Below are 11,050 nucleotides of genomic sequence, written 5' to 3' on the forward strand. Positions count from 1 at the left end.
TTTGTTGGGACAATTGCTTTTGACTTGACTACAAAAAAGTAAAGGTTTCTTGGCGGCCAAGATGTGATGATAGAAGAGTGTGCACAGTGGAGTTGCAGAGAGGATCAAAAGAGGAACATTTTAATGGAAAGCTATAAGAGACTAAGAGTACATTCTTTGTAACTCATACAAAGACATAACTCAGATTTAAAAATGGCTGACCATAACTCTTAAGTCAACCACATAAACTTAAGGCTATGCCCCATAAATTCATAATCACAGAGAACGCTGAAAATGGCTTTGTTTGTGGTTGAATTGTTTCTGATTGTTAGGATGACCGTCTCCTGACTCTGAAGCACAATGTTATTGGTGCTCACCGTATAAAGAGTTTAGAACAATTGTCAAAGGAAAGATGGACACTTATTGTAAATTGTAGATTTATTTGACTTCTACAATTTCATATCATTTATTATTTTTATTAATACTAGGTCCGTTTTGATTTTCTTAAAATTATATACTATTTGGCGAAGTAGATAATATTAAAAATTGTTTTGGTTGATGTTTTCTGACATATATGTAAATATGGTCATAAATTTATACTACCAGTTATCTTCCGACTCATATTTATTTGCATAATTTTATTAAGTTTATAATATTTTGTCATTTATATTTGAATATATATATATAGCGTAATATATGTGGAACGATTATGAAAATATAAATCATTAAAAATGTTAAATTATTCTTTTTTTTGTCGTGCACAACAATTTGGAAGTATCAAAATTGTAAACTTGTTTGTTAATACCAGAAAATATATAGACTCGTAAGCAATTCAATGAAAAGTTAATTAAACTTTAGTTGTGATTCATTACTCATATATTTTTATATTTGAGTTTTTACTAAAAACGGTTTAACTTCATTTATTTTTTTCTCAAAAAAAACTCAACTTATTTATATTTTAGTTATACATAATATCTATTTATTTTATTTTGTTAGCAATTGTAATATTTTCATTCATGGGCAGTCTGTTGTGTATATGTATATTTATTTTTTTTGGGTAGAATCAATCATATAATTAAACTTAAAAAAAAACAAACACGAATAAAAGAATTTCATTCCTGGTTTGGTGGATGTCAAAAAAGCACCTAGCTTCTGCCCTTCAGAGAAGGAAACACGACTTGGAATTCAAATTGAAAACTCTTGAATCAAAGAAAGTCACAGATAGACATACCACAATCCGAGCAGCTTTGTTGAATCTTACAGAGAAATTAACCTCAAAGAAACAGAGAATCTCATGACTCAAGAAATATGACCTGCATTAGTCAAAAAAAGAAGAAGAAAGGAAATGTAACATGTGCATAATGATAAAGTCACAATTCAAAAATCGTTGCATCTAACTCATCCAGCTATAACAAAAACAATTTTATACTTATTAAACTATGCTAATTCTCGGATAACGTCGTTACGGGAAGTAGAGCAGTCTCTACTGGAGTAATGGATTCAAGTTTGGTTGAGTGAAACAATAGTAGGTTCCATCCAAGTAAGTGTTAGTTTCTCCGACTTTATTCCTCTTTATGATGTTGTAAGCCAATGGAATCACTCTGTTGAAAACTTCCACATACATTGCACCTCCAGCCGCAAGCAACTACCAAAAAAAAACCATCAATATATCAACTCTAGATTGCTACAAATTTAAAGAAGTGAAGAAACCATTAACTGGGAGGAATACCTGGATTGCTGGCAACATACTCTTGTATGGTTTATAGCTCAGGGGAAGCACAAATTACTATGTGAGAGTAATTACCATATAAATTAAGCCAAAAGCTGAATAGTGGTCAGCAAAATTGAGTTACCGAGAAACATCATCTGGCATAACTCCATGCAACACGTGAATTCTAAGTGCATGTTGATACATAGAATAAGTACAAAAGTATAGAAAATTAAGAGAGCATCGTACGACCGAAACTTGAGCTCCATTCATAATTTTCACATCTCACCAAACCCACAAAAGAATGTGTAGTTTATTCCTGGGACTATACACTATAGATAATGAAATCCAAACCAATGAAATCATTTGATAAACATATTTCTACTTTAAAATTTTCTTCCTTACCGGTTTCTTCTGTAAGCCTCTGAAACCCCCTAAAAATCAAAGCAGTTACCAAGTCATAAATCTCGTCAAGCTTCCTCCTGCATTTTGTTGTTGGTGAATTAGTGAAACCACTCCCGCAGATCACAGAGTATTGAACAAAGAAAAATTTCACATACCTCATAACACGGTAATGTGATCCAAAGTACCCCAATGTGCTAACCTGTGAGAAAGAAACCACAAAATCATGATCACACAGAACTCCAAAAAGGTTAAGATATGAGGTTGGTTCAGTGAGATTTAGTTTTAGGTCTTTTAGAGACGTGGAAAAATGGACACAAAATACATTAGAATGATGATGAACTGTGCTTACCTCCAGAAACATACTGAAGCTGCCACTAAAATCAAGGGTTTTAACAAAAGATCGTTAGTAAAAGGTTAAACGCTCGAGAATAGAAACTAAAAAGACATGAAAATCTTGAAGCATACTTAGAGTTTACTAATTAAAAGTATATAGTTTTCAAATGGAAATATCTTCCTATAAAGGAAAAAAGGCCAGAAAAAAATATATGAGCAGGAACAATAAAAGATGATAAACACTGCAACGCGATTCTGATATATATTGCAACAGTCTGATCCTAGATGTGATGAATTAAGGGAAGCAGTTTTACTTTTTGTCAAATGTCCATTCTTTGATTTTTTCACCTCTGATTCTATGTTCCTCGCGGTGGGTTTTATCATGAAGTTTCCTCAGTTTCATATTATCATACTTACCCTGCTAAAACTCAAAAATGATAACAATATTGAAAGTGCAAATGTATGATAACAAAAACAAAACCCTTTGGAAGAAGAAAACGCACAGAGGAACAATAAGTTCCCTTACAAAAACCAAATGGTTCAGAGAATGCAAGAGATCCAACGGAAACCTTCAGTTTTTCGAGGTTTTTCCTTCCCCATTCAAGACCTTGTTAGCAAGCCTTATGTCTCTCTCTGGATCATAAGTGCACAAAATCACGTCGAAAAAATCAGATGTTAAATGCACAAAATCACGTCGAACAAATCAGATGTTTATATCATGTTTAGATGTTTATATCATGTTTAGAGACAAAACAAAACAAAACACTCTAATTTTAGTGCTTTTGAATCAAATATTTTTACCATGATACCATCAGAGTTCAGAGGAGAGCACATCAATTTGATCTTTACTGTAAATCTCTTTGTAACTTATCGTGATTCTCCTTCTTTAGCTCTTGTTTCTTTTTTTCTTTTTTGTCTGAAACGCCTATGACAGCTTTCTCATATGTTCCCCATCTTACAACTACGAAAAACAAAATTCCAATTTCCAGAATCATAAATACAGAAATAGGATTTCTAAGAGAACCACACAAAAGTCGACTTTGAGAATAAGAGTTCACAAGCCTGAAGTTTAAAAAAAAAGTGACTCTTGGGTATGGTAAAGGTTTTGTAGAGAAGGAGAGAAGAAAGGAAGAGGAATCAATGAGCGGACTCTTGGATAGGAAATCAAAAGTTCATAATACGTTTTGCAGAGAAACCGAGAAGAAAGAAAAAGGAATCGATTTTGCCGAATAAAATTGAAGTTCAGTATGTTAATGTGTTGACCTAATGACATGTCATAAAACTTGCGTTTGATTGGTCTGAATTTCCAATCCGACGTGGACGCGTTTAGAGAGCTTGATATCCTGCTTTTAGTATTGTTAGATATTTTTCTAAATTTAAAGAATGTAATCTGAATGAGAAATTAATGGCAAGGAAATGACTTAGACTATAGTAGGAAAGATATATGGGTAAGATCAACAAATGTATTATTTACAATGAATTTGGTCACAAAAGAAAAAGAAATATAAAAAAAGAAAAAGAAAAAAAAATCAAAAAATCATTATGAGAATCAGATGATAATAAAAACATCACGATTGTAGGCTTCAACATCATCTAGAACATATATTTTTCTGAACTTAATCAATGTGTTGTTGGTAGAAAGAAAAAGATGAATGACTTAACAAATCTTTATATATAAAGTACACTTTGATTCCCTCCCAGAGGGTCCACGTTGGATGACACCTCATCAATTCATGCACTTTGGAAGCGACACGCGTCTCTGTTCTTCAAAGTGCACCGTTTCATTTAGGTCAGCGTCTTTTAGTTTCATCGTCTTCATCGAAACGACGCAGCCACCGTGACGATCAAAGTTCAGAACAAGCCTCTTACCAGAACGGTCTAAGCTTTCATTTAATTTGCGGTATTTACGTTCTCATTGACTCCATTAAACCACGACTCCTCTAACTCGCATTCAAGAAGACCATCAAAAGTAACGAATCTGAACCTATAAATAAGAACGTATGATTCGGTGAAATTCATCAATTTCTCATTCTCAATCTTGACAATCCCTATCAATGGCAAGCTCCACCTTCCTGCTCGCCGACTTAAAATCCGGTGGTTGTGCTACGATTGTTGAAGCCCGGCTTTGGAAAGGCGCAAATGTGGTGAAAAGCGTTGAGCTCACAGGTTAGACATGTTGACCATTGACGAGCAGGTGATTCCGCGACCATTGACTGCCTATTAGTACTTTCCGGGTGGGCTTTGCTGTTACGGCGTCACTGATTTGTTGTAAGAAGCACAAGTCCTGTCGCTTATGTGGGCCTAAACTAAATCTCAGAGGTTCCTGACTTTCTCTCTACGACACAAACATCAGCACATTATCTCGATGGTGCTCAAGGTGAGTTTTGAATTTCATGTGCTTCGGATTTTGAGTATTTTAGATTGATTCGTGGATTTTGATTCGGTGCGTAGACGACAATGATATGGATCGACATCTCCGGTGCCAAAAGCCATGTACACTCTGTTCCATTAGAGCTTTTGAATTGTCTTTTTGTCTGTGATTTAGTGATCTTTTGACAGCAGCGATCCAGTTTTCGCTGGTAGTTCAGAAACAGAGGAATAACAAGGGAAAAGTTTAACTCTTGAGATTCAAGTTCCATGAGCACTAATGTTTGGTTTTTGACTCTTGATCAACGCACAGAGGAAGTCTTTGCGAACATAGCTCAAGGCGATGTTGAAGTTATCAACCGGGCGGTGAAAGCTGCAAGGAAGGATATTGATGAAGGACCTTAGCCTGAGATGACCGCTTATATGTAATATTGTATATTGTTCTTGAGTCTTGAAAGTTATGAAATTTAATGTGATATGGACTGATCTTGGTTTGATTTTCAGGAAAGGTGAAGGATAATGCTGAGATTCACATATTTGGTTGAGAAACACATCAAAGAGCTCTCATCTCTAGAGACATTGGACAATGGGAAGACTTATGAACAAGCCAAAACAGCATAAATTGCAATGCTTCCCAGATTGTTTCAAGAGTTTTGTTTTGATCGATACTCCTGCAGTTTCTAAGTTTGGAGAGCTTAAAAGGCACCTAAAATCCAAAAATAGAGGTAAAAGAAATCTGGTACTTTTTGCAATTTTTGTTCATGATGGAACTCCATCCATGGCGTTCACCCACATGGCTGAGCCCTCTACTCACAAAAAAAAGAACACGGTGCCATACGCTCTTGGTTCCTTATGTTCATCATACTTAAGTCTTGAGTTAATATAATTATTTACAGGGACATCAAACGGTGGATCAAGAGCTTCAGAAGATACAATAGGATATATAGAGTATGAGTACAAGAAACATGCGCTATAAGAAGCACATCAGCAGGGTCGTGATGGAGCTTGATATGACATGCAGTGTCATTGAAGAGCTAAAACTAGAAGTAGCATTGGCAGAGAAAGAACAAGCGAAACAAGACGCTAATGTTGCGAAGCTGAGAGTGAAGAAAATGGAGGGAGACAGTAAAAACGCAACTGGCGTATTAAACAACAAATGCTACACTTTGGAGTGTATAATTGGACGAGGGAAATCAAATGGTGGTCGACTAAGTTTGAAGCAGTTTCATTCCGATGGACTAAGGAGGCAAACAAAGTAGAAGATTGATTAGCGACTACTAGACCTTTAGACAATTCTTTTAAATTTCATTACTGTGTACCCCAATATATCACTAATCTTCTTCATGAAGATCATTTAGTCTTCGGTTGCATAGTAATAAAAATAGATGTTGTAAAAAATAGTTTTAATTTATGATATTAATACAAGATTGTAGAATGTTTTTACTGAAAATAAAAAATATGAAATAATGTTTTGGATCATCATGTTAGACTGAAGATATATTCAAAATTCACTTAAACCCTTAAACAGATACATTAGTACTTAATATTGTAAACGAAAAAATAAAAACATAAGATTAAGCTAGAAAGTATATAAATTTTATTTTTAATAACATTGTAATAACCTGATTGGTATTTTGAAAAGATAGTAATTGTAAAAACAAAACAATATTTAATAATAAAAATTAAATAAGTTGGGCATATCTATTAAAAATATATTAATTATCTTTTACACTGAGCTTTAATCTAGAATTATATTTTAACTATAGTTAGATTGCAATATACTCCTTCTGTTCCTTAAAGATTCATTTTTTAGAAAAAAAATTGTTTTAAAAAGATACTTTTTTACATTTTCAATACATTAATTAATGAAAAATTGTAGCTTTTCAAAAAATACAATTATGCTTAATAAAATCTCATTGGTTAAAAGTTATTGGGAATAGTTGATTAAGAAAAACAATTTATTTGAAAATACAATTTTAAATGTTTTCTTAATAAGTGTGAAAAAACTATAACATGATTTTTTTAGGAACGGAGGGAGTATTGTTTTCTGTTTATAGTTTAACAAATTATATAGTAAATAGTAATATTTTTCATTTAGGTGTTACAAAAGAAAAATTCATAGAAGTTTTAGTGTATTTAAATTATACAATATTTTAAAACGTTTTTTATTTTCTTTCTTATGAAATTTGTTGAATAATAAATATAATTTAGTTTTATTTAAAACAATGAGTATCTATATTAGCTTTACCTATTATAATTGTAATAAAATATAATATAGTCGTAAGAAATATATTATAAACATTAAATAATATATAAGTAAAGTAACAAGCAAAACATGATATAAAAATATATATAACAAATTGAAATACACAATCTGCGCGTAGCGCGGACCGACCCTAGTAGGAACAAAAGTAATATGTAAAAAAAAATGTCAGTTATTTTATGTACGTGGTGGGTCACATCTCAACTAGATTGAACTTTTTTTTTTGAACTTAATTTCAGATTAAATGCATAAGAAACAAAACATAATACAAGCCAAAAGACTAGAGTTTTCCGAGCTCAGCCGAACCCAATTAAGTTTACCCAAATCAAATATCATAATAGCCCATTAGTTTAGAAATAGCCCAAAACCCCGTAGAAAAAAGAAACGCAAAAGGTCATTTTTTTCAGTCGATGGTTTCGAAATCGATGAGTACGAAGGTAAAGGTGGAGCCTTAAGCAAGCCAAAGTTGCATCATTCTGGAGGAGAGTTGTGGGTTGTTGTTTCTGTAGCTCAAGATCCGATCGCGAATCTATCGATCAATCATCCTCAGAAGAGCATCAACGGAACGGAAAGCGTTGCGGTGGAGTCTTCCGTTGCGTTCTTGCCAAATCCAGTATATGCAGCACTGCCAGGTGAGTAGTATAAGTCCTGTTCGTTTGGTTGCCGCAGGTTTCGGCGTCAGCGGCAGCGGCAGCGGTAGCGTCAATGAAGACAGTTGTTGTTCGTTTCGCAGACGCTGATGTTGCCGCTGACGCTGCCGCATACTATATCGCGACCGCAGATTTTATCGGCGTCAGCCGCAGGACGCGGCGTCCGGACGCGGCGTCAGACGCAATTTCCTGCGTCAACGAAACGAACAAGAGTTGACGCAGAATGTTGACGCTGCCGCTGCCGCCGGTACCTGCGGCAACCAAACGAACAGCCCTTAAGTCGTCCTTTCCAGTTCCTGCTGTTTAAGGCTTGTAGTTGGATTGTAACACGAATCCATTGTTGTTCAGGGTTCAGACCAGCGCGGATGGCGAGGAGAGACCACAAGTTCCACGAGAAGGGACAACTGAAGAAAAGGTGATCGCGCGACTCAGGACTGGTGTTACAGAGCAAACAATTCGGTGAAGTTTGTAGTCCCCATCTAAGTAGACGGTCTCGAGTGGGGCAGCGGTTAAGGATGAAGAGCCAGCAGAGGAAAGAGTGCTTTGGAATACCCCCAGTGATCCAGATAATATTCTCCCAAGGAACAACAGCACCATGAGTAGTTAAGCAATTGTAAACCTGACCCGTGGAGTAGAGTGATGAGGTTTTTCCCTACACCTCCCATTCATAGTGATCTTCCTCTGGTGACAGTGCAACGGTCGTGAGAAAGACGTGTAGCTGTAGTTGCTTTTCAGATCGTGGGTGAGGGAGGAGCCAGTGATCATGCCCGAAAAGCGAAGAAACAGTTGCTTCATCTGGTACTCCAAGTGAGAAGTTTGAGTCATTGGCAAGGAACCTCTGCAACGAGCCAAAAGGTGACCAATTATCTGTCCAGAACCTTGCTTTATCGCCATTCCTGATCTGCAGCTTGATTCAATTATAGACCTCTCCCCTCAACTTTAGTAGTTTGTTGACTAACCATGAGTTACGTGTGCTAGGTTTAATTGTCCAGAATGAACTGAACTTTACGAAGGCAAATAAATAGGCGGCATGAAGACTCCTTCTTCTTTACTCTGTATTGACTTAGAGAGAAAGAGAGAGATATAAAAGATCTCATCCTTTCTACAGAGAGAGAGAACCCGAAGCCGAAGAGGATCTAGTTGTCAAGCTTAGGGTTCGATGAAAGCTCTTAGACGGATTCAAACGAGGTCTTCATTTCCAAATCCTTCGTCGCCATTGTTCTCTTCTTCTCCTTCCTCTCCGTGGACTCACTTGCGTTCTGCTCTCGTCCTTGTCACCTCTTCATCTCCCGCTTCTTCTTCTTCTTCCTCCAATCCGTGAGTCTCTTCGATCCATCTCTCTATCAATGCCAGTCTCTTTGCCGTCGATTGCCTGTTAGATGAGTTCTTGATCAAAAATTACAAATGTTTGTGTTTAATTATTTACTTTATAAAGTGATTGTACCTAATGCACCAAACTTGTAACCTGTTGTGATTAGAGCCTAACTTGCTTGTAGTGTTACTCTATCGTCATGTCTTGTTTTTTGTGCTCCATGGTTAAATTTTAAAAATCTAAACATTCAGGCATCGACTGAAATCACCGTGGTCACGGTTTAAACGGAAAAAGCCGCTCACGCTTCGACGGTGGAAAAGATGCTTCACTCCAGATGGTAGACTTCGAAAGAGGGGTGTTTATTTGTTGAAGAAAGTCCGGAGCAGAGTGAGTCAAATCTTCATAGCCTTTTTGGTGCAGTTTGATGATATGTGTTTTTACAAATGTTTAGGTAGTATTCAGATTTTTTCTTATGTTTTCTTGTTAGGGCATTGATCCTAGCATCCGGTCAGAGGTGTGGCCTTTCCTTCTTGGAGTGTAAGTATACACATTCAAACCTATATTAGTACTACAACCATGTATGTACTTATGGCAAATGATTTTGTTATAATGAAATTTTGACCTTGTTGTTTGTCATGTGTTGATATCAAGGACACTCTCACACTTACACTTACCTTTTGTTTACTTTCTTTTCTACTAACAGGTGTGATTTAAATAGCTCCAAAGAAGAGAGAGGTGCTACAAGAACTCAGAGAAGGTGAGAGAACACACATGAATCTCACCTTGAAAATCATTATTTTTTTGTTTATCATCTGCAGCTTCATGTTAACCTTTCAAAATGCAGAAAAGCGTATGAGAGACTACGCAGGAAATGCAAAAAGCTTCAGAGACAAGACTGAAGTTTCCTTACCAATGATCTTCCTTATGAATTCTCTGTCTAACCACAGATTGTTTGAGCTTACTCTGTTTCTCTGTTTTTGTTTTGTATTCTGGTGAAACTGTGTTATTTTCATGTGTCAGATTATCGGGGTTGAAGCCTTGAGCAGCGATCAACGATCAAAGTTCCAACACCAGTTGTCATAATCGACCAGGATTCTGACCCAGATGCAACCGTTGTCGAAGTAACGCTTGGAGATCGTCTCTGAGCTCTACTTGACACTGTAATGAAATCTTCTTCCTACTCTTTATTTTTTTTGAGTCTTGGTTCTTCGTGTTGTTCTTAATCACACGCTCTCTATTCTTATCTGATCACATGTGTTTCTCCAGATGAATGCGTTAAAAAAACTTGGGTCTGAATGTTGTCAAGGCTAATGTCTACCTCGAGTCTTCTGGCAAGCACAACAAATTCGCCATTACAAAAGCGTATGTCTTTTTTTACATACTTAACTTTACTTTTGATTCAAGTCAGAGAGTTGACACTTGTGCGACTGTTATTATTCTGAATCAGAGATAGTGGAAGAAAAGCAGAAGATCCTGAATCGCTCTGAGGCCATCCGACTCACAGTCATAATATTTAGTGAATGTCCACAAGTTTTGTTAGTCACAAGATTGACCTAAAGCAATATTGTTTTGGTTTACTCCAGTCCTGCAAAGCTTCAGGTTATAAACGTTTGTATATGTTCTCAGTTATATCTTTTTCCCTTAATATGATTGAATCCTGCTTTTGTTTTTCCTTCATTGGCTAGGTAAATATCTTTTCCAAGCTCGATGGCTTCTAGAATCGTGTTTAGCGTCTTAGAATATTTTGCCAGAAAGTTTAGATCGAGGGTATTTACCGATGCTGAATATTCTAGACATATTTATTTCTTTAGATTTTTTTTTTATTACTTTCAGTTATGTTTATATTTGATAGCCAACACGAACTAAGACCAAATAATCTACGAAATCTGCAGGAAACCGAAAGTGTAGTGACTGAGGTACGCAAGACTTTTGACCTGTGAAGTAGCAACCCACTAAGGACGTCTCCTTTTGTGATAGTATGCTCACACACTCAAGAACTCACTGAACAAGTTGATGAACACTCAACACTTAGA

General features: G+C 35.9%; 2 long non-coding RNA genes across 3 annotated transcripts in view; one reads left to right on the plus strand and one right to left on the minus strand.

The window, feature by feature from the left end:
* The window catches only part of LOC106402746, a 4,320-nt gene extending 953 nt beyond the window's left edge, over positions 1 to 3,367 (minus strand). The window contains exons 1-4 of the long non-coding RNA XR_007326046.1: positions 3,227 to 3,367; positions 2,248 to 3,058; positions 1,709 to 2,169; positions 1 to 1,624 (exon numbers count right to left, since the gene is read on the minus strand). The exon at positions 1 to 1,624 is cut by the window's left edge and continues 739 nt beyond it. This is a non-coding gene — a long non-coding RNA (uncharacterized LOC106402746). The remainder of the gene's footprint in view (positions 1,625 to 1,708; positions 2,170 to 2,247; positions 3,059 to 3,226) is intronic.
* LOC125589855 lies at positions 2,256 to 6,217 on the plus strand. Of its 2 annotated transcripts, XR_007326048.1 has the most exons (3): positions 2,256 to 5,217; positions 5,297 to 5,517; positions 5,689 to 6,217. It is a non-coding gene; the product is annotated as an uncharacterized LOC125589855 (long non-coding RNA). The 2 variants fall into 2 exon arrangements; XR_007326047.1 differs by having other exon boundaries at positions 3,053 to 5,517.
* The last annotated feature ends 4,833 nt before the right edge of the window (positions 6,218 to 11,050 follow it).

The sequence above is a fragment of the Brassica napus genome, chromosome C7 (assembly GCF_020379485.1).
Source record: "Brassica napus cultivar Da-Ae chromosome C7, Da-Ae, whole genome shotgun sequence".
Lineage (NCBI taxonomy): Eukaryota > Viridiplantae > Streptophyta > Magnoliopsida > Brassicales > Brassicaceae > Brassica > Brassica napus.